Raw genomic sequence first — 24,737 nt, 5'->3', positions numbered from 1 at the left:
ACAATGTTGCTGCATCATCACGCAGATGAGTCACAATTTGCTAATGTGTTATTTTGTGCTGTGCTTCTGTAAATGATCTTCAAATAAATAAGATGCAAGAAAAATATTTGTTTCTTTTAGTCTTTCTCTTCAGTTTTATATTGCATATTTGTAGAAACAGTCTTGCCCCAGAATCTTTCATAGCTGTTTTTTTTTTTTACCAAAACATTTGGAAAAAAATGGGTACTCAGATGGGTACTCAGATTTGTTTATTTTGTGACATACCTGGGCACTCAATTTTCAAGCTTCAAAATTGAGTCGTTTTGTTCTGGCTAACTGGATACAGTTTCTATTTACAGATATGGATCATACAAATGAATGGTATATTGGCTTTGGTTTGTTTTTTATAAGGTTGTATATTTTGGTGTATGTTTAATTTCTGTCAAAAAAAAAAAAAAAAAAAAAAAAAAATCTCAAAATCCAAGTGTTCCCAAAATAGTAGAGTAGTCTGATATAGCACAGGTCGAGGAGGAGGAGTAGCAGCAATCTTCCACTCCAGCTTATTAATTAATCAAAGACCCAGACAGAGCTTTAGTTCATTTGAAAGCTTGACTCTTAAGCCCCGTTTACACATAGACGGTAAGAGCTCCAGGAAGCGTCCCGGAAGAGTTTTTGGCCGTCTTAAGGATCACACGCCCTTGTTAACGCCGGCACTAGGGGGCGTGGCTTAGTTCCGGCTTTACCGGGAATCGTTGAAAAAATTATTCAACATGTCGAATAATTCCGGGAGCGCTCCCGGAGAATTTGCGTGACGACGGAGACAACGCGAATAACGGCGTTTCATACTTTTTAATCGCCATTTCATCCTGCCTCTTCCTGTAGTGCCGCAGTTTATGCCACCGTAATTGGCGGCCGGCATTGTATCCCGAACCAACGGCGTGTCTATTTGAAGAGTTTCAGTCAGGTTTCAGAATTCATCATAGTACAGAAACAGCATTAGTGAAGGTTACAAATGATCTTCTTATGGCCTCAGACAGTGGACTCATCTCTGTGCTCGTCCTGTTATACCTCAGTGCAGCTTTTGATACTGTTGACCATAAAATTTTATTACAGAGATTAGAGCATGCCATAGGTATTAAAGGCACTGCGCTGCGGTGGTTTGAATCATGTTTATCTAATAGATTACAATTTGTTCATGTAAATGGGGAGTCTTCTTCACAGACTAAGGTTAATTATGGAGTTCCACAAGGTTCTGTGCTAGGACCGATTTTATTCACTTTATACATGCTTCCCTTAGGCAGTATTATTAGAAAGCATTGCTTAAATTTTCATTGTTACGCAGATGATAATAAAGACGATAAAGATGAGATGATAAAGATGATAAAGACATGGATGACCTCTAATTTCCTGCTTTTAAATTCAGATAAAACTGAAGTTATTGTACTTGGCCCCACAAATCTTAGAAACATGGTGTCTAACCAGATCCTTACTCTGGATGGCATTACCCTGACCTCCAGTAATACTGTGAGAAATCCTGGAGTCATTTTTGACCAGGATATGTCCTTCAATGCGCATATTAAGCAAATATGTAGGACTGCTTTTTTGCATTTGCGCAGTATCTCTAAAATTAGAAAGGTCTTGTCTCAGAGTGATGCTGAAAAGCTAATTCATGCATTTATTTCTTCTAGGCTGGACTATTGTAATTCATTATTATCAGGTTGTCCTAAAAGTTCCCTGAAAAGCCTTCAGTTAATTCAAAATGCTGCAGCTAGAGTACTGACAGGGACTAGAAGGAGAGAGCATATTTCACCCATATTGGCTTCTTTTCATTGGCTCCCTGTTAATTCCAGAATAGAATTTAAAATTCTTCTTCTTACTTATAAGGTTTTGAATAATCAGGTCCCATCTTATCTTAGGGACCTCATAGTACCATATCACCCCAATACAGCACTTCGCTCTCAGACTGCAGGCTTACTTGTAGTTCCTAGGGTTTGTAAGAGTAGAATGGGAGGCAGAGCCTTCAGCTTTCAGGCTTCTCTCCTGTGGAACCAGCTCCCAATTCGGATTAGGGAGACAGACACCCTCTCTACTTTTAAGATTAAGCTTAAAACTTTCCTTTTTGCTAAAGCTTATAGTTAGTGCTGGATCAGGTGACCCTGAACCATCCCTTAGTTATGCTGCTATAGACTTAGACTGCTGGGGGGTTTCCCATGATGCACCTAGTGTTTCTTTTTATTCACCTCTTTTTGCTCTGTATGCACCACTCTGCTTTTAATCATTGGTGATTGATCTCTGCTCTCTTCCACAGCATGTCTTTTTCCTGATTCTCTCCCCTCAGCCCCAACCAGTCCCAGCAGAAGACTGCCCCTCCCTGAGCCTGGTTCTGCTGGAGGTTTCTTCCTGTTAAAAGGGAGTTTCCTTCCCACTGTCACCAAGTGCTTGCTCATAGGGGGTCGTTTTGACTGTTGGGGGTTTTTCTGTAATTATTGTATGGCTTTTGCCTTACAATATAAAGCGCCTTGGGGCGACTTTGTTGTGATTTGGCGCTATATAAATAAAATTGATTTGATTTGATATTGCAGTGATAAATGCTTAGAAATATAGCAAGCTGTAAAGCCAATCCTCAGATGTGAGTGGGGTCAGCATGCACTGTTTTGATTCAGTTTATTTACATATGTCAGTTTTGACAATTGAATCGCGTATGTCATATTACAGCCTACTCTGCCCTCCAAACTTTTCAGTCAGTTTCTCCTGTACTTGACTTCCCAAAAATGACTGTCAGTGACTTGTATACAAATATTGAATGTTTGAGTTCAGTGGTACAAATATTTCACGAGGTGAAAGCTGGAAAATACCATTCAATGAGACAAACAGAATTAATATTCGTTCCATTGAAATAATGTAAAAACATTTATTATTTGTTTTATATAACGGCTAAAATAGATCCCTGCCAATTGATATTTTATTAATTTATAAACAACAGAAAAGGGACTTATATTTTGGTGTTCCACTGCTGCTAAAGTCCAAAAAGAAAAAAAAAAAAAAAAAAAAAAGATTTTTGTGTAGTTCCTGAGTCCAGCCAAAAATATTGTTAGCTTTTCATCTGAACAGTTCTTCATGCATTCACACGGCTTATAGCGTAGTGGAATGTGTGTGTGTTGTGTGTGTTACAAGAAATAGTAGCATCAGTTAGCTCAATCAAATCGTCTCAGTAGTCGTCCCCTACACGCTCCGCTGCGCACACGCAGGCAACCGGGTCTTCCATAACATTTGTTATGGAAGTTGGTTGTATTTATATCTAAAGAAAACCTTCAACACAATGTTCTTCCCCAGGTTTGAGAACTCACCCTCCCGTCATGCATATGTATCACATTAGGAAATTGTGACTCATATTGTCAAATTCCTTTGTGTATTCCTTTGTTTTCCTGAGTAATTATTCAGCACTCCGGACCATAAGTGTAAGTGGTCGGTGTAATCCTCAGTCAGTCAGGCTGCACCTGAACGTGCACCACATCGGTGCGACGATTTTCTCTAACTGACCCAGACTGACTCCAAATATGGCTAAATGAAGTACTTTTATTTATTTTCGGACATGCGCTGCGCTCTCAAAACAGTACATAAAGCGCTCTCTCCCTCCCTTGGTCTCGCTGTTTCTTTAGAATGCCGAAACAATAAACAAGGGATGTTTAAGTATGTTTGTGACTACTGGCAATTTTCTGGAGGGGGAAGACATACAGTGGACTCTGAACTATAAGATCTGATGTTTTGAGCCTTGACGAGACAGCAGTGCATCCTGCTCTATGTTTGCAAAGGCGAGTACCGTTTAAACAACTGACTCCAGTTTGCTCTCAATGCGCACTGCGTATTTAAAGTGAACCATAGTCAGTCTATTTCAGATGATCAACGTGGACCCTCTTTCTCTTAAAAGGCTTTATTTTACTCTGTGTATCATGTTGGAAAGCTGTAGCTTTTGGTGCTACATTGATTAGCTCTTACATGAACTTTGCGCATGCTCTTGTTGTCTTTTGTTTTTTTTTACTGGGGATGTTAAAGCGCCACACACAGGCCTTACTACAATGTTAAATAGAGCGTCAAGGCACAGAATTTGCCTCGAACGTGTTTTGTAATTGAATTATTCGAGTTACTCGACTAATCTTTTCAGCCCAGTTTTGTTGAAAGAAAATTCTTCTCTGTGCTACTCCAATATGAAGGCGTGTGTGCGTGTGCGTGTGTCTTCCCCAACTGTTTGGGTGGATTTCATTTAAGGTTAGACAGTGGCTGCACACCATATGAAGATGTGGACAGTTCGGGTCTGATTTCTTCAAGGAGAAGTTTGGATTTTTATTTTATTTATTTATTTATTACAAAAAAGCACATCACAATTGTAAGTCAGTGATTGGCCAGTTTGTTAATTGAGGTATTTGATCACAAAAAGGGTTTACTACCACTGCTATGTTATGCAGGCAAGCTCCTAGGTAGGGGTTAACATTTTGTGAGTTTACTGATGTATATCTTTCCATTTTCACACTGAGGCATTTTTGCTGTTTTGACCTTGGCATTCGAAAGAAATCACAATGTGCGTACGCAACTTCCTTTCTGATTATTCCAGAAGTGCTACACCACCAGGATATTTGTGTTGTAACTTCCTGTTTAGCAGGCTGTATAATTATTTGAGGAACGCCTGTGTGGTCTGTGACAGCTGTTCATTTTGGAAAACATTTGATAGAGAGGCACCAATGCCAATCCACATTTATCTTTTCCAACACATGCCCACCCTCAGTGCATTTGCTTAGTCTTGCTTAGTCTTCTTTCTAATTCTTCTATTAGCTGCTCCCGTTAGGGGTCGCCACAGCAGATCAGTCATTCCATCTCCTCCTGTCCTCTGTAACTTCCTCTGTCACACCAACCATCTGCATGTCCTTCTTCACCACATCCATAAACCTCTCCTTTGGCCTCCTCCTTCTCCTCCTTTCTGGTGATTCCATCCTCAGAATCCTTCTCCCTATATACCATGGGTCCCTTCTCCATACATGTCCAAACCATCTTAATCTCACCTCTCTGACTTTGTCTCCAAAGTGTCCCACTTGAGCTGTCCCTCTGATATGTTCATTCCTAATCCTGTCCATTCTTGTCACTCCCAAAGAGAATCGTAACATCTTCAGCTCTGCCACCTCCAACTCTGCCTCCCATTCTTTTTTTTTTTAGTGCCACTATCCAAGCCCTACAACATAGCTGGTCTCACTGCTCTCTTATAAACTTTCCTCTTCACTTTTGTAGATATTCTTAGGTCACAAATCTCTATTGCCACCTTTCTCTATTCACACCCTGTCTGCACTCTCTTCTTCACCTCTCAACCACACTCTCCATTACTTTGGAGTATTTAAACTAGTCTACTTTCACTAGTTCTACTTCTTGTAATTGCACTATTGCACTGTGCTCCCTTTCATTCACACACATGAGCTCAGTCTTGCTTCTACTGACTTTCTTTCACCTGCTCTCTAGAGCATATCTCCACCTTTCCAGGCTGGACTCAATCTCCTCTCTACTGTCACTACAGATCACAATGTCATCTGCAAACATCATAGTCCATGGAGACTCCTATCTGATCTCATTCGTCAACCTGTCCATCACCATTGCGAACAAGAAAGGACTCAGAGCTGATCCTTGCTGTAATCCCACCTTCTCCTTGAATGAGTCTGTCATTCCTACTGCGTATCTCACCGCTATCATACTATCCTTGTACATGCCCTGCACTACCCCACCACATACTTCTCTACCACTCCAAACTTCCTCATACAATACCACAACTCTTCTCTTGGTACCATGTCATAAGCTTTCCCTAAATCCACAAACACACAATGTAACTCTTTCTGGCCTTCTCTATACTTCTCTGTCAGTATTCTAAGAGCAAACATTGCATTGTCGTGCTCTTTCTCTCCATGAAACCATATTGCTGCTGACAGATCTTCACCTGTTTTTAAGCCCAGCTCCTACTACTCTTTCCCATAACTTGATGCTGTGGCTGGTAAACTTCATGCCTCAGTAGTTACTGCATCTCTCCACATTAGCCTACCCTTGTTCTTAAAAATAGGAACCGGCACACTTCATCTCCACTCCTCGGGCATCCTCTCACTTTCCAAGATTTTATTAAATATTCTGATTAGAAACTCCACTACAATCTCTCCTAGACATTTCCATGCCTCCATTGAACTGGATCAGCTGCCTTTCCACTCTCCATCCTCTTCATAGCTGCCCTCACTTCATTCTTGCTAATCTCTTGCACTTCCTGATTTATCTTCTTGACATCATCCACCCTTTTCGCTGTCTCATTTTCCTCATTCATCAGCTACTCAAAATATTCCCTCCATTTTGTCAACACACCTCTCCTCGCTTGTCAGCATATTACCATCTGCATCTTTTACCACCCTAACCTGCTGCACATCCTTTCCAGCTCTGTCCCTTTGTCTGGTCAATCCATACAAGTGCTTTTCTCCTTCCTTACCATTCAACTTATTGTACATCTCATGAGATGCAACATGCCCAGGATGCGCATTCTCAAATGCTCGGAATGTCCCGCACGTTCAAAATCTTCAAAAATCGGATTTTAAAGCAACTTTGCCTCTGTTTGGTTTGTCTTCACTACCATCAAGTTGCTGCATCTCTTCCTCCATCTCCTTTCTGCAGGAGGAGGGGTCAACCTGTTGTGTGTTTGAGCATACAGTGCATCCAGAAAGTATTCACAGTGCTTCACTTTTTCCACATTGTATGTTATGTTACAGCCTTATTCCAAAATGGATGAAATTAATTTTTTTCCCTCAAATGTCTACACACAACACCCCATAATGACAGTGATAAGTTTATTTATTTAATTATTTATTTATTCTGATTTTTGTAAATTTATTTTAAAAAATCACACATACATAAGTACTGTATTCTCAGCCTTTGCCATGAAGCTCAAAATTGAGCTCAGGTGCAGCAAGAATCCGGCGGTCACTCTGTCAGAGCTCCAGCATTCCTCTGTGGTGAGAGGAGAACCTTCCAGAAAGACCAGCATCTCTGCAGTAATCCACCAATCAGGCCTGTATGGTAGAGTGGCGAGACTGAGTAAGCATCCTGGAGTTTGCCAAAAGGCATCTGAAGGACTCTCAGACTATGAGAAACAAAATTCTCTGGTCTGATGAGGCAAAGATTGAACTCTTGGTTGTGAATGCCAGGCATCATGTTTGGAGGAAACCAGGCACAGTGAAGCATGATGGGGGCAGCATCATGTTGTATGGTTGTTTTTCAGTGGCAGAAATCTGAAAATGACTGTGAATTGACACTCCCCATCCATTCTTCTGAAGCTTGAGAGGTGCTGCAAAGAGAAATGGGCAGAACTGCCCAAAGATAGGTGTGCCAAGCTTATGGCATCATGTTTAAGAAGTCTTGAGGCTGTAACTGGTGCCAAAGGTTCGTCAATGAAGTATTGAGCAAAAGGTGTCAGTATTTAATTTTAATCAATTTGCAAAAAAAAAAAAAAAGAAGAAAAAAAAAGAAGCTGTATCATGTTGTTATTATGGGGTTTTGTGAGTAGAATTTTGAGGGGAAAAAATAATTTTCTCCACTTTGAATAAGACTGTAACATAAATTGTGGCAAAAGTTTGCTGATAAATGCGCAGTCTGCTGTATTTCACAAAGTTTTCTTCAATCATTTAATGAAAATCTCATGCAATTTCTTCAATTTATTGCTCTGAAATGCAGGAAAAGGTATTTCAGAGCATCTACAACCCTTCAACTTCCCCTTGGCTCAGTTTACTTTTTCTCAGATTTCTCTCTTACGGAATTACATCCTGATAGAAGGAAAAAAATGTATCATAATGCATCAATAATTGTTTTTTAATCGAATTGCATCCCACTGAATCTGATTGACTCGTGAGGTGCCCAAAGATTCCCACCCCTATGTTGTACTGTGCTGGATTAGATTTTTTTCTTAAAACGATATTTGGCCTAATAAACACTCCCTCTTTAATAAAGCCTCCTAGGGCTGCAGCTATCGAATATTTTTTGGAATCGAGTATTCTATGGATTATTTATTGATTAATCGAGTAATCGGATAAAAAAGTACTTTTGTATTTTTAAACAATATCAGTAGTGGCAGGGCTCTCCCTAAGCAGTGGCACAATGTCGCTGTACCATCATGCAGAGGATGTTCCTTCTCTCTCTTTTCCCAGGTAATTATTTATTTTTTCACATTAAGAGTTTTGGAGCTTTGCCAAACCATAAGCCCAGGCGCTCTGTGAAATCTTCTGTCTGCGGACAGGGCATTCTTTTTTTTATTTTTATTGCCCATTTCATTTGCACTTCTTATTGCTGTGATTTATTCAGTGTTTAGTGTATATTTCTACATGCCATACAGAGCAGCTCAAACTGAAGTCACATTCCTTGTTTTCTGTGGATACTTGGCGAATAACAAAGCCTTTGAAAAAACGGCTGTGGGGTGCAACATTTCCACAACAGCTGCACTGATAAATTAACTCTACATCCTGTTGATAAAAACTCTTATCAAATCTGAATATAGGCTTTTTTTGAATAGTTAAACATGATTAATTTAACGTGCGCTTCCTTTTGCTTCATCTGTGGTGTTGGAGAGCAGCCATTGGAGCAAGCCACGTTTTAATTTATATATATATATATATATATATATATATATATATATATATATATATATATAAACACACTGCTTCACTTTAAGTGCATAATATGTCCATTTCAGACGATCAGCACAGACCCTTTCTCTTAAAAGGCTTTATTTTACTCAGCATTTGGCTTTGTAAACTTGTAGCATCGCCTGCTACATTGGTTAGCGCTTACATTAGTTATGGGCATGCTCTACAGTCTTTGTTTCGTTTTTTGTGGGAGCATTACAGTGCCACCTACAGGCCTGGCATATGTACTACAGCTTTAAACGATTACAAAAAATGTTTGAGGCAAAGTCTTTGTCTCAAACATTTGTTGTAATCGAATTATTCGAATTACTCGGTTAATCGTTTCATCCCTAAAGCCCCCTCCGATTTGTTTTTCATCACATTGCTTGTAGTGAAATTGTGAGTTCCTGAGAGAACAGAGTAAAATGAAAATGAAATAATCCTACTTCATTGCACCAAAATATCATTGTCTGTCGTGGTTTCCATGTTGCTTATACAGCCGCAGTGCCTCATATGTCAGACCCTTCCCTGTCACACGAATGCCTGCTGTCCCCATCACCAGGCAGCCGTTTTACTGTTGTAGCCAAGGTTGCAAGCTTATACTTGTTCCTACACCACTCCCAGATGCGTTTCCTATTGACTGTAAAAATCTGAGCGGCATGGTGTTTCCCCTTCACTTCTGCTTCTTTCACAACTTTTAGCTTGAATGCTGTTGAGTAAAATTGTTTGCGCTGAGCCATTTTATGTAATTGTGTGGCAGCTACTGCATGCAGAAAAACATTTGTTCGCAATACTCGTGTACGTACGTACCGTAAGTCCGTACTTTTACAGCATGCATCCAATATTTTACCCATTTACAGGCATGTTTTGCACTGGTGCTGCTAGCTAGCTTAACTTATTTTGTTCACTGATGCACTGGTAAGTGGACTTTACTAGGTACTGTGTGTGTGCGTGCGTGCGTGTGCACACGCACACTACTTAACCAGTTATGTATGTCATTTTTCTTTGTGCTTCAAGAACAAATGAAAATAATAAAACAAATACAGTAAAGTGTGTCACTCAATATATTTTGTCTTAAAGGACCCTTAATGCTTTTGTCAAATGTCCTCCTTTGGGTTTAAAAAGAACATGAGGAAAAACAAAAGCTTACAACGTGATTGTGGACTCTGCATCGTGTTACCGTGCATTGAAAGTGAAAACAACCTTGTGCATTCATACTTGTTACTCTGTAAAGCATGGAAAGTGTTCTGTGCTCTCCTGGTAATTAATACTTTGTTTTATTTTGATCTGTTTTTCAGGATTCTGTGGACTCAGCAGCAGCAGGCTTTTTTATAGTTGGATTTTAGACCAGATATTCTCCACAGCCATGGAATCGGTATGTAGAAGATAAAAGTGCCACAGATTCTCTTCAAGTATAATGTCTGTTTACATGTTGGAGCTTCTTCGTTCACGCTGTTGAACTTAAATGCTTCTTCATCTGACTACCTTTATTTCTTTAATGCTTTAAGCAACCACACAAATTAGATGAGTGCTACCCATGTGAAATGTGAAGCTGTATTACAGTTTCTTCAGCTCAATAACTTGTCTTTTTTATATTATGACATTTATGTTAGAGGGAACCCCCCCCCCCCCACACACACACACGCACGCGCGTGCGCGCACACACGGTGCTTGTACTGACAGGCAAACTGTATGTGCAGCAGCAATGACTCTATGCACTGGAATGCATGTATTAAAAACAGAGATTAGTGCATGCCTAACCTCTGCCTTCCTCTCTTTGTGTGCATGTGTGCGCACACAACACTGTGGAAAGTAGGTCACAGCTTCTATAGTGCAGAACTAGCATTTGTTTCAACAGAAGGCCCTCCATTAACTTTGTCTCACATTTTCATGTGTGCGCACACACTTGTTCTGTTGCTTCATTTTAGTGTAGCAGAAAATCCTGATTACACAAAGCTGAGTTACAAGCAAGGCCTTTTTTTTTTCATTGCACATCTGTAATACAGAGGCCAGGTTGCAACCACAACATGATTAAGTGTGAATTGTTAAAAGTTGTCAATGGGACATGCTGTTGAATACCAGAAAACCATCTGGCATTGAGAGTGTCAAAATCAAATTGATATATAAGCTGGAAATGTAAGCTGTGTATATTTGGATTTTTGTTGATTGCATTCACTATGTAGGATGTCAGTGCTAATTGTGAGTTGGAACTCATAATGCGCATAATTATGATTACCTGTTGTTTTACCGTCATGTAATAATTCACTGTCTTAAGGTGATTTGAGATGCAATAGCTTGCAGATAAATTCCAAAGTAAATGTGCTGTGAAGAGCAAAATGGCTTTGTTTTACTTGCAACAAAACACTCAGTAGGTGTTTCATTGATGGTCTTTCATAATAGTTTAGTGACAGTTGCAACTTTAGCCTGACCTCTTTAAGTGACCGTTTTGACACTTGTGTTGATGGTGTGCTTGTTAGTAGACTGATGAGAGGTTGAGCTTACTTCTAGAATTCTGTGCTGTGCAGCGGTTATTTATCACCAAATCACCCAATGGGCTAAACTTCACTACCTCAGATTTTCATGAAATTCAGAATTTGTCGTGGCAACATATGGACCTTTGTTAGTAAATATACTGAAATTCACCCAAAATGGCATGGTCCCGAATTGCATTGCTTCTGGGAGAAAAAAACACCAAAATAAAACATTCAAAAAATGTACGCCTCTATGCATTTTCATGAATAATATGAAACCTCAACTACCAGCAACACGATTTACAGCAGTGTGTAAATTAGTGTCACCAAGACTGTTTACACACTGCTGGAAACATTCCACATGGTAGTTTATTCAAGTATATTTATATAATTGTGTAAATGCTTAAATGACAGAATATTTACAGCTATTGGTAAAGAATTTTATTTACAATGTAATTTAATTACATATTCACTTGCATACCTGTCCATTGTGACCTGTGCTGCTGCCTTTCTTGGCCAGGTCACCCTTGTAAAAGAGGTTTCAATTTCAATGGGTTTTTCTACCTGGTTAAATAAAGGTTGTTGTTATAATAATAATAATTACACTATGTAACATTTTTATTTTTGTTTTGTTCCTGGGTACACAGTGTGTTTTCCTAACCTGCTATGCCTTAAATAAATAGAAAATAGCTGTTATTCCACAGAAACTTTGCTTCTGTGATCAGGACAATGATATTTTGAAATTTGTCTGTTTTCAAGAATATTCTCGATTCGCCTTCAGTACTACTGAGTAGTCTTCTAGAATATTCTTTAACTGCTAGAACTGTCCAGAATTTTCTAGAAGTCATTTTTCCGTAGACTTTAGACATAAGCAGTTGAAATATAACACTTAGAAGCCAGGAACAAAAATTGTGTTACAGTGTTTATTATTATTATTATTATTATTATTATTATTATTATTATCGTCTGGGGAAATAGCTTGGAGAATAAAACTGAATGAGCTCTGCCTTGTTGGTACTCTGGTTCATTTTTACACAAGGCTAACATATGGCCTTTGGGTATTGCGAAGACCTGGCGTCCGTCTGTCTGTTTACAGCACAAGTCCAGTTCTGTTACTGCCACAGTCTTCAAATTCACAGGGAACATACTTGGGACACAGACCTTGGACAAGTTCAAAGATGGATAACCTTGATGTATTTTAAGAGGTTTAAAAAGTCACATTCTGTTATAAACTCATCCATTTTGTGCTTGAGTAACATGGGTGACAGCCAATTAGAGTAGAGCTGCACTGTGATGTCATTTGCTGGTTTCTTCAAAACTGCTTTTTTTGTGTGTTTATATACATGTTTCTTATTATGTAAATGCTAGCGAGAAAGAAAGGCTTCTAAAACTGAAAACGCTGTGTTTGGAACCTATTAACACCTCTGAACTTATTTATAAGATATTTTACAGAGATTTAGTGACTTGCTAACTGCTATGTTTCTGGTATATTATGTAAATGCAGTGAGAAATAAACACTTCTAAAACTGAAAACGCTGTTCTTGTAACCTGATAACACCTTTGGTGTCATTTACAAGACATTTTGTGGATGTTAGCTTGCATGCTAACTTTTGCTAACTCAACGTTCATGTTGGTATGGAGTTAAATTGGTCTCATTAATATTATGTGCAGGGTAATCTACAAGTATTCCTTGATTTGCACAACATGAACAAATGATGATTTGATTTGAACATGTACAAATTGTACGTAAGACAATAGGGTTGGAATAATTAACTAAACAACTGCAAATGATAAATAACACAATGCACATATGGCCGAGGGTATTTTAGCATTGTGTTATATTTGGATTTCTGTCTGGTCTGAAGCCTAAAATATCATACTGATAGAAATCGGCATTGTACCCAGTAGTGAATGGCCTGTCTCTAAACCTTTAGCTAAAATGCAGCTTCATTCTCTGTTGCTTTCTGCGCAAATTGTCTCTGTCCATTTCATCTCCACGGCTGTAATGGTGCACAGCTGGTGTTTGGATCTGAGTTGCTTCTGTCTGCTTTACTGTCACCGGGAACCACGGAAACCGATCACAAAGCTTATTGTGCCAGGAATGGAAGACAGGCTGTGTATATCCCTTCCCTCTCAGTCCACTAACGCACTGCTCCCCCCTCCTCATGTGATGCCTGTCACATGGCTTCCAGGAAAGCAGCTCAGTAAATCAGAATCAAACCTTTATTTTTAACTGCTTTAAGTCTTCCACCTGTCCTCTGCGTTAGCAAATTGACTGAGGTGCCTCATAATCACTTGCCTCTTTCTCTTCTTCTTCTTCTTTCAGCGACATGAAGCTCTACCCACATCCGTTTACCTGCTCTGTATCTGGATTTGCTGTGTTTGAAAGTGTGAAAACGCGGCTACACACAGCTCTGTCACACACAAATCCTGCTACTTGTTATCACAGATACACTTCAGTGATATTATGGAAGGAAGTTGTTGCGTAACAACCATTGCATTTTTAATAGCAGACCAAATAAACAGGTCCTGCAGCCTGAGAACACAGAGTCTGCATAAGCTGGTATGTTGGCTGTCATCTCTAAAAAAAAAACAAACAAAAAACAAACAAAAAAAAACTTTGCCCACGTGGGCAGTCTTTTTTTTTTTTTTTAGCATATACGTAGAAGGAGTAATTGTTCTTGCAGTGATGATTATGGAATTATGGTTAATGGTCTGAGCCTTATATGACCCATGACTGCTGTTTATTTACAAGACAGTCTGCATTAAATGCTCGATGTTTGTGTCTTCTTGGTGTGAAAGCGGTAGCCAGCAATGATCAGTGTTGATATTGAGCTGATTGTAAGCATCAGACAAGGAGGTGATAGAGGGGGTGATCATGTTTAGAATGTGGTAGAAATAAAAGGCTGACATTCTTGTAAAATCACTTTTTTTTTCCTGCCCCTCCTTTCTATCATCTCTTTCTACAGACCAGGGTTTGTTCCTCATTGGAGATTAGTTTGTGCGGCAAATCTCTGAACAGGGAAGTGGGCCCTGCCAGTCACATTACATAACTCGCCCCCGCTAGTGAGGCTCAGCCTGGCCCGGCTGGAGACACGACTATAGACGCTTTGTTTTCCCAACCTTCACTTCTTCCTCCCCTTTGCTCCTCCTTCTCCTCCCCTCTGATGCAGGCTGCATACTGATGCTGTATAGAAGAAGTCTGTTTGCAGGGAACAGGCAAGGCACTGTGGCACAGGGTGCGGAGAAATACACCAATAGCGAATTGAGTGGAAAAGATCTTGCATGTTAGGCACAAGAATTTGAGTTCTACCTTGGGTCGTGTAGCTTCAGGACATGAGAAGAGGGACAGAAGAGCGCTGTGTTTTACTGCCTGTGCAGGAATTTTATGGCAGCATGCCCATTGATGACACAGGATCAATTTGAGAATGATAGAACTTTGTGCTCTGTTTTTCAAGGTCTACAGATTTGGAAATAGTTTGTATTTCCAAATTCTCTTTGTGAGCTGATGTACAGTGACCTTGTCTAGTCAACCAACTTAATCTTTTTCTCTTACACAAGACATTTTCAAAACAATTCATCATACAAGTAATATTAATCCGCTGGGCAATTTCTAACTGTTTGTGGTTTGGCTATTTATCAATGATATATTGACAGAAAAATTTGAAAGCAATGATTTTTTTTATTTACAGTGTTAAGAAATGGCACACCTAAATTTTCAGAAATATTGTCGTGTCTGTAGACGAGAAGTAGAAGTATTTTTGAAAGTAAATGTTTGCTATTCTGATAGGCCTGGATAGTCCCCCTCAGAATACATAGAGGCCTCTTTGATTCCTCTCATTTGTGTTGTTAACACAAGTTTCCACTCAAAATATCATTATTTGTTAAAGTGCGCTTCCCACCAATGGGATAAGTAACATTAAATGGTGCCTTCAAGCAGACTATGGACTATAAAGTCAGAAAAACCCTTAACATCGTTGCCTCCAACAAAACTGTGGCCGACTCGGTCATCCTGCCTCCCGTTGCTCGGTGTCCCTAAATGCCGTTCCTGTGGTCAAACTGTTTCCAGCCCTTACAGTTCTACCTACTCTGGTCATTGTGGTCCTGTAATCACTTTTAAGCTTTTTCAGCTTTTCTCTGAGTTGCTGTAATGTCCAGTGGAACCCGTGAGTGGCCAAAAACTGGTAAATCTTCTCATTTTGGATCACTTCGTCCAGCTCTCTCTGTATTCTCTCCTCCGCCACCAAACACTGAAACGTCCGCAACTCATCCAAGGACAACGGTGTGGTTTTGTGTGAATAAAAAAACTTGTGAAACAAAAGAAAAGTATGGTTGCTGTAATGCTACTTCGAGTATTTAAAAATGGCAGGTTTTATTGTTGTGTCGGACGGTGTGGTCATAACTCATCCAGTGACGACATTCTCTAACCAATCAGTGGCCGGCAGCCTGTTGACATCGCATTTTAGTATTGACTCGGCTCGCTTGGAACCTTTCCTGAGCAGATACAAAAAAAAAAAATGTACCAGGTACTAACCCTGGTCGAGCAGAGTACTGCCGAGTAGTGGTAGTCCTGTGTAGGGGAAAGGGGCCTTAGCACACTTGACCGCCACTGTTCGCATGCTCACTTGCTGCGGCAGGAGGAGGGGCCAACCTTGTGTGTAGTATGTTTTCATAGATTTTCTTAGATTTGTACTTCAGTGGAAGAAATCTTTTGCCAATTTCACCTTGACTGGAATAATTAGGTGTGAAGACTACAAGTCATGCACATAGAAAAATAAGAAAATGGGAAACAGCTTAATAAAAAACAAAAATCTGACAGATTTTTATGTCTTTGTGTTTTAGATTGACCTTCACACGTGTGTTATTATTATTATTATTTTTTTTTTTTTTTCTGAAGTATCTGTGACTTCCAAACATTCTTGCCACTTTTTTAAATCTGTTTTTGTCTGACCTCTAAAGATAAGATACTAGCAGCTTGTTTCAGTTACGCATCTTGAGCATACATCGTGTCTGTGAGGTAAACTGCTGTAATCTTTTGCTTCATCTGAGTGCAGTGGTTAGTTAGTGTTTTTTTTAGTAGGAAGTCAAAGCCTTCCAAGGGCCTGTTAAAGGTTAAATGAAAGCAGAAAGCCAGCAGCTTTTAATGTGCCTGCTCTATGTTTCCTAGCCATAATGGCAGCCTAAATGGGTTCTTTTGTGATTTACTTATGTCAGATAGGCATTCTTTTTCAAGACGTTCTGCCTTAAATGGGCTTGGATTTGTTTTTCATTCCTTCACGTCTTCATTCATTTGTGTTCTTTCAGTAATCTGAATTACGTCTATGTCTGCAAATATACATATACCTAAGTAACTCAGATATACTTTGTCACTTACACTGGACAACACATCAGACTTGCATGAAAAAAAAATATGCCAATGCTGCCTGTGTCTGGCCCGCCCCTCCTGTTCCTCTTGCAGCCATAGAGCAGTGACCTTGGTTTCAAGTAGCTGTACTCTGTTAGAAAGCCAACACCTCTCCCGGGATGAGCTGACCTTGTTGTCTGACACTGTAAGTCTGCACACCTCTCTTGCTTTTGCTCTCTCTCCCTCTTCTCGCACAATCTTGATCATGCTTCAATATCAGCAGCCATAACAGGTATATCTGTATGTAGGTCGTGATGGTGAATTCTGGGCTGTGTTGTGTGAAAGAGCTGTTTCTTATCATATTGTTTGAAAACAGAGGGAAAATAACTCAAGGTACACCAGATTTGAGTCTTTGTCTTACCAGGTGTTCATCTGACAACTTCTCTTTTCAATGACATGCTCTTTGGTGAGGGTGTGTGCACACTTTTGTCCCCTCCATGTATGCTGTTGGCTTTGATTCCCTGCAGCTGTCCAACTCTGCCCACTGTGAGGATAGGTTCAGGCTTGTATCCATTCCATCTTGGGCCGACAACTGGAATACCATTAATATGCATTTATGTGTGTTTCACTGCTTCAGGGCCCAAACACTACTTGCCTGACTACTCTGAGCAGGTAAATTGGACCCTTTAGTTGGCAATTTTGATACCTGTCACTCCTGTTGGGTGTGCAAATAAATGACTTGATCAAACAAGACTAAGTGAAGGATATTGTTAAAAATGAGTGTTTTTAATGACCTATTTTTGATGACCTATTTTTGAGATAGAAGGTTAAGCCCACACACACACACACACACACTTTTATTTTTGTTTTGCAGGAGTTCTTGACAAACAGCATAATCAGGTCATTGCGCAGTAGAGCGAACATTAATTTAAGGTCAGTGGGCCTCATGTATCAAAGTTGCGCACTTGTGGCGTAAATTTACGGTGTAAATTTGAAGTACACCAAAGTTGGCGTGACATGTATCAAGCAGTGTGCACCTGCCCATTTTCAGCGTACGCCTGACGCGACCGTGATAAATGCGGCGGGTGAAAACAATCACAACTATAATAAACACGCCCATAAATATTCAGACTCCGCTTCAGACACACCCTCATTTTACGACATGGAAGCCAGGAAGACGGCAAAGAAAAAGAACTCCACCAATCACGACGCGTGCCAATAGAGCGTCAAAGGCGGCCGTCGTATTAATTGTTTTGTATTATAATCAAAAAAGTGTTACAGTGGTCCCTCGTTTATCACGGGAGTTACAATGTGAAAATAGTCTGTAATACACGAAACTGCGACGTAGTCAGTTATTTTTTTACAATTATTACAGACGTTTTAAAGCTGTAAAACACCTGTAAAACCACTTTATACACTTTCTCAATCAGGCATTAAGATTTTCTCACTTTTCTCTCGTGTGTAAACACTCTCAAAGTTCAAACCTTAGTAGAAAAATAAGACCAAACTGTTTTCAGGCCCAAACATTTGTTTGAGAAATAAAAATAGAACGTTTTCCTATAAATAATTATGATGACTTTTAGAAGTAACGAATTTAATTTTGACAATCAACCTACGAGGTTGGACACATAAGAAATTATTAATAGTGACTGGCCAGTATTTCACAGATCGCGCCTCTGCGTCCTGACGCCGCGCCTTTTTCCACTCACATCTGGCTGCAGGTGTCTGTTTCCGAGTGACAAACACAGTTATAGGTAGTTGTTGGCGCTCTTTTTTCTTCTGGGCGAGAAGATTCTTATAAACAGACATGCAGAACACAGAACACTGTAAACAAAACAAAACAAAAAAAAGGCATGGCATGCAAAATTGGACTAAAAACTCTGCGAAACGACGAGGCCACGAAAGGTGAACCGCGTTATAGCGAGGGACCAGTGTATTCTCTTTTCACGTCAATAATTCTTGACATGTGGATATTTGCTCGCTCAATTAATAAGACGCGCCTAATTTTTCAGATTTCTTTATTCTTAAGATGTATTTCTTTATTTATTTTGTGACAAACGAATGGAGAAGACAAAACCTGATTGCAGCACGGGCAAAGGGATTGACAACACTACAGTTGTAATTATCAATTTCATTGTCTAAAACAATCACACCACATAAAGTTAAGCTCAGCGCTGCTCTGACTCCAGGCTCGAAGTCTGGAGAAAAAGGCGAGCAGCGCTTTCTTTGCGGTCAGCGCTGTGGCCACGGATCGTGCTCGATAGACCAGCAATGATTTGTATTAATTATTACGCAGTATAATCAAGAAAGTGTTATTTATCTAACATATGCATTGATTTGTATAATAGCACTGTTTATCAGGCCGATCATTTTCATTTTTATGTGGATTCCAGCGCTGGTTCATTTTGGCGTATAATTTACGCCACCTCTCGACCTGGTGTATATTTTCAGTGCAGCGTACACCAACGACCACATTGATAAATGCCAAGTAGCGCAGCCATTTTGGCGTACACCCCATATACGCTCAAATATCGCCGTACGCACGTTGATACATGAGGCCCATTAGGTGCAGTGCAAAGAAAGCAAACTACAAACTTTCTCATCTGCACTTTCCCTGCTTTTAAAACCCGGTCACACGGCACACAACGATAGCTGAACGAAGGAAAAAAGTCAGTCACAAATCGTCAAGAAAAGGTGGATGAATAATCCTTCACTTCTCTCATCACGAAAAGCCTGCGAATCAAAAGAGCATCTGGATTTTTTCACATTTTCAACAGTTTGAAAATTCTGACAAAGTGCCAGCTACAGGAATGAAGCTGGACGACGGTTAAACCCTGTCTCAGAAAGTCAGTGTAAGTCCAGATTTCTTGTTTCATTTTGGCTTCAGTGTCCTTTGTTAGTGCCGTGTGACGGGCTGAAAGCTGGCATTTCCCAAATGCAATTTTTGTGACACTTTTTCTGCTCACAGTTGGACACAGTTGGACTAGTAGCTGCATTTACATGGACAGTACTATTTTGATATAAACTCACCTCTATATGTTTATGTTGATGTTGCAGTATAAACTCAATCAATCAGTCAGTCATGAACAGTTTTTTTATTTACATTTTAATGGTGTCTGCAGGAGGCCATGCATGTGCGCTTACATGAGCTTTTGACAAGTGCGGAAGTTAGCTTTGAGTTAGCAAAGTTAGCGTGCACACTGACGTGTGGGGGGGTTGATGGTCTAGTGGGTAAAGATGTTGGGCTTGAGACCAGAAGATCCTCGGTTCAAATCCCAGCCTGACTGGAAAATCACTAAGGGCCCTTGGGTAAGGTCTTTAATCCCCTGTTGCTCCCAGTGTGTAGTGAGCACCTTGTATGACAGCACCCTCACATCGGGGTTAATGTGAGTTATTTGTAAAGCGCTTTGAGCGTCTGATGCAGATGGAAAAGCGCTATATAAATACAGTCTATTTACTGACATCCGCGAGATGTCTTGTAAATCACTTGAGAGGTGTTATCAGGTTCCAAAAACAGCATTTTTTAAGTGTTTATTTTTCACTAGCTTTTACATAATATATGAGAAAGATGTTATATTTTCATACAAACCATCTGGAGTTAGCAGCTAGCTAGAGCAGCCAGTGATGTCACCACGCTAACGTCTGTGAAACGTCTTGTGTATCACTCCAGAGGTGTTATCAGGTTACAAAAACAGCATTCTCAGTTGTAGAAGTGTTTATTTCTTGCTGGCTTTTACATAATATATGAGAAACATGTTATATTTTCACATAAATAAAGGGGTTTTGGAGCACCAGAGAGAGACCAGCCAGTGCCGTCACTATGCCACACTAATCGTAAGCCTCGGTCCCACCAAATAATGAAGGCTGAAGAAGGAGCCACACATGGGTGTGGGGTGATTATTTGAAGAATGACCCACGTTTTGATCTATCACGTATTCACTATGAAGGTGCCTCTATGTGCCTCTCTGTACTCCGCATGTGCCACGTAGCAGCCTCTAGTGAGCCACGACCGACCTGTCATTACAGCCTCAAATGGCTCGCATCAGCCACACTAATCTACGTAGTGCCATGATAGCGCCATGATAACGCCATGTTGGCGCACGTTTAGGCATGAGTTTGGTCCAAACCTGCAGCCCTTCCACACCTGGTCCCTTCAAAGTGTGGGTTTTCAATTCACAGATTCACAGCAGCGTTTAAAGATGTCCCTTCTTCTTTTTTTTTTTAAATGCAGTCCAAAAATAGACACTCCAGCACAGTTCCACAGTTGTGTGCTGTGCGCCAGGTTGCTGTCCACCTGTAATGCACCAGACCAGCTAGAACCGAACCACGGGTTCCTGGAGAGCCGCCTCTGTGCTCCTCGCTGGCTCCGCAGCTCTCTGGCTTTTCTTCTGCGCTTTAAACACACAAAACTTTGTTTGTCCGTTTATTTCTGTAAAATCGCTCTTTTTGCGCGCGTGCTGCTGTTGTCCTTTCATGGACAGCCGCCTCTGTGCTCTTTCTAAGTGGCTTCCTTTCCATCTGTGGCTTGCTGGCTTTATTTTTTCCTTGGTTTTAAACACAATCATTTTTGTGTTCGTCCGTTTATTTCTGCAAAAGCGCTCTTTTGCGTGCGGTGCCGTTCTGCATACAGAATGAGATGGCCGTTTTATTATATACACCTGTGGATTATTTAAAAAAAAAAAAAAAAATTAGAGGTGCACCGAACGATCGGGCACCGATCATTATCGGCTGATCACGCCTTGATCGGTTTGATCGGTGACCGGCAAAATGCGCCGATCAAAAGGACCGATCACAACAGTGCAGGCAGTAGTGCAGGGAGCGCTTGGTCCCGTCATGACACGCTTTCCTCCGTGACGTAAACTCATTTTGACTTCTGATGTGAGCTGGACGGACAAGGAGAGCAGTCACCATGTCCGTCCAGCTCATACCAGAAGTCAAAATGAGTCATATGGCTCTGAGATATCTAAATAGACTGCTGTGTAATGAATGGAACCACACTGCCATCTAGTGGATATCCAGTGTGCGTGAGTGTGTATTAGTGAATCAGTAGGCATTTTGATTTTATTTTTTATATGTGTAGAGGTACAGAGAGTACAAAGAAGCTTTGCTCATTTGATTTGCTTATATTGTGAACTGCCATGATACTGGAATTGACAACTAAGTTCGAAATAAAAAAAAAATGATTGAATTGATTGATTTGTTTGTGGATTTCGCCAAAAGAATGTCTCAAAATTACGTCACAGAGGAAAGCGATGAATGCATGTAATTTGTGATTCACAAATGCTGAAACTCAATTCACAGATACAATTTCCAGGTTTACAAATGTAATTTTTTTTTTTACAAACTAAGTTTTATATTTGCAAATACAACATTATTTGGAAAGACCAATTTACAAGTTACAAATATGAAATTTGCATTTGTGGATATCTGAACACATTTGCAAATCAATGATTATTTGTAGATCACCCTGTGTGCATTTACAAATATTAATGAGACAATTTTAACCCCATAGAATGAGGGCTGTATTTTACATTCTCAACATATTCTCTGTAGGCTGTAACCTGAGCAACATGAAACTTGGGAAAAAAAAAAAAGCTTGCTGGTAGAACAAAGTCAGTGTAATAACAACAAAAGTTGGCAGTTTATTCTAGTGTCTTTATTTGAATGCATGTTTTTTGTTTTCATCATTAAGTTTTAATGCAAAAATAGTCCTACACATTAGACCTATATTCTTATTTTGGGTATGATCCAAATATGTACTTGATCGGTATCGGCAGATCAAAATTTCAGTGATCGTGATCGGCCTAAAAAATCCTGATCAGTGCACCTCATATATATATATATATATATATATATATATATATATATATATATATATATATATTTCTTTTTCTTCCGCAGCTTACAACTTATGATACAACTTTTAACTTTGTGTTATGTCTTCAAAATCGGTCTTTTGCGCGCTCTCCACCTGTGTTGCTGCACAGCTCCTGCTCTTAGCTGCTCCACTGGAGTTATCTTCCATGGCTTTAAACACACATCCACTTTCACGCAGTCACCCAAATTTTTACTTTGTGTTCGTCCAGTATTGACTGAAATATCACTCTTTTGTGAGCTGGCGTTCTGCCTAAATGCTCGTTTGAAGCGTGATGATGAGTCACTGCGTCAGTGCGCACACACAGCAGAGCTCATGTGATCCATTAACAAGATATTAAATCAACATACTTTTACATACAGCAGACATCAACATACAGACATACTTTTACAGCAATGAACTGTTTTATCAAGCTATAAAAAACATTAAAAATAATTACCTTAAGCTGTTCAGAATACATCCCACATGGAGCAGGAAAGAGAGGAAAAAAAAAAGCGTCCAGATGAAACAGTCCTCTGATTCTAGAAGAGGTGTTTTCAGCATCCAAGGTTTGGCAGAAAATGATTAATCCACTACAAAATAACTATTTTATATAGAGTCCAGCGCACACAGCAGGTGGAATTGTGTGCGCAAGAGGAGAGCTGTTCCAAAAATAGCCTTTCAGGTCTTGCGAAGGTGCCAGGTGCACGGATAATGGACTTTTTGCAGACTCGTAAGCACCACGCAAATGCCTCTAAGCCGTCGCAGTAACTCGAACACAAACTGCGCTACGCTGTTGTTGCTAAATTTTGAACATCTTGAAATTAGCGCCACGCTCAGAGAGGAGCCTCGTTAACTGAAGATAATGCCTCTAAGAACCACTCTGAGCCACTATACAGCCACGATAGCTCACAAAACAAAAAAATAAAACAGGGTGCGTGGCTCCTTCTTCATCCTTCATTAGTTGGTGGGACCGCGGCATACTTGGCTGTCACCCCGCCCCTCAAAAAATAAATAAATAAATAAAAGATTTGCTTGATTCATAGCATAAAATACAACCCCAATTCCAATGAAGTTAGGACATTATGTGAAATGTCAATAAAAACAGAATACAATGATTTGCAAATCCTCTTCAACTTATTGAATTGAATACACCACAAAGACAAGATATTTAATGTTCAAACTCATAGACTTTTTTCTTTTTGTGCAAATATCTGCTCATTTTGAAATGGATGCCTGCAACACATTTCAAAAAAAGCTGGGACAGTGGTATGTTTACCACTGTGTTACATTGCCTTACATCACCAGAATGTGACTTTTTAACCTCTTAATAAAAACTCTTAAAATAGGTCAAGGTTAGCCATCTTTGAACTTCTCCAAGGTCTGTGTGTGTGTCCTAAGAATGTTCCCAATGAATTTGAAGACTCTGAAAGTAACTGGGGGACAGCATGGTGACTAGTGGTTAGCACTGTTGCCTCAGAGCAAGAAGGTCATGGGTTCAATTCCCGTCTATGGCCTTTCTGTGTGGAGTCTGCGTGTTCTCCCCGTGTTTGCGTGGGTTTCCTCCGGGTGCTCTGGTTTCCTCCCACATCCAAAGACATGGGGTTAGGTGGATTGGGTTCTTTAAATTGTCTGTAGGTCTGCGAGTGGGTGTGAATGTGTTCGTTTGTCTGTCTGTGGCCCTGTGACAGACTGGCGTCCTGTCCTGGGTGTTCCCCGCCTCGCGCTCTATGACTGCTAGGATAGGCTTCAGCTCCCTGCAACCCTTGATTGGACTAAAGCATTTGAAGATGTGTGTGTGTGTCTGTGTGTGAGAAAGTAATTGGACTGGATGTATGCTGAGCACAGACTTAATTTTTAAGACTCCATGTCTTAAAAATTAAGACTTAGAGCATTAGAATGCCAGTTGGATTATTGGAAGCGCATTGTAGACATCTATACACCAAAAGACTGACATTCAGATGAGAGTTTTAGCAGCATTTTTCAATGTATAAGACATAGGGGACATCATGTGATCCTGAGTCATTAAACTGACTGTGGTAATGTTACATGTGAACTGGAATAACAATGGAATGTACACACACACACACACACACACACACACACACACACACACACACACACACACACACACACACACACACACACACACACGTGTTCAAAATAATAGTGTGTTTTGAAAGGTGAGTAAAGCTCAAAATCTCATGCTTTTTATTTCCACACACACATATGCAATGGGAACACTGCCCATGCTATTCCAAATCAAAACATTAAGAAAAATGTATCAAATTTATTATTTTACAGAAAGTGAAGAAAAAGGAATATTAGGCTGTATAAAAAATGTTGTCTGCCCTTTTTCTTTACAAACTCAAATTTACTGTATAACTGGAAAAAAAAAATGCTTG

The 24,737-nt window shown here is 40.0% G+C and overlaps 1 protein-coding gene across 4 annotated transcripts in view; it reads left to right on the top strand.

The window, feature by feature from the left end:
* Nucleotides 1-24,737, top strand: part of ankrd11 (ankyrin repeat domain 11) — a 373,174-nt gene that overhangs the window by 93,200 nt on the left and 255,237 nt on the right. For 2 of the 4 annotated variants that reach the window (XM_034192131.1, XM_034192106.1), the window contains exon 2: nucleotides 9,962-10,038. The exons of 1 other annotated variant lie outside the window; for it this stretch is intronic. The gene's annotated coding sequence lies outside the window, so the exon portion shown is untranslated. Of the gene's footprint in view, nucleotides 1-1,200; nucleotides 1,207-9,961; nucleotides 10,039-24,737 lie in introns of all 4 variants that reach the window. One more of the 4 variants, XM_034192115.1, reaches the window with a different exon arrangement.

This window comes from Thalassophryne amazonica, chromosome 2 (genome assembly GCF_902500255.1).
Source record: "Thalassophryne amazonica chromosome 2, fThaAma1.1, whole genome shotgun sequence".
In the NCBI taxonomy this organism is placed as follows: domain Eukaryota; kingdom Metazoa; phylum Chordata; class Actinopteri; order Batrachoidiformes; family Batrachoididae; genus Thalassophryne; species Thalassophryne amazonica.
Note: the sequence above shows the minus strand (reverse complement) of the source record. Positions and strands in the feature narration are given on the sequence as shown.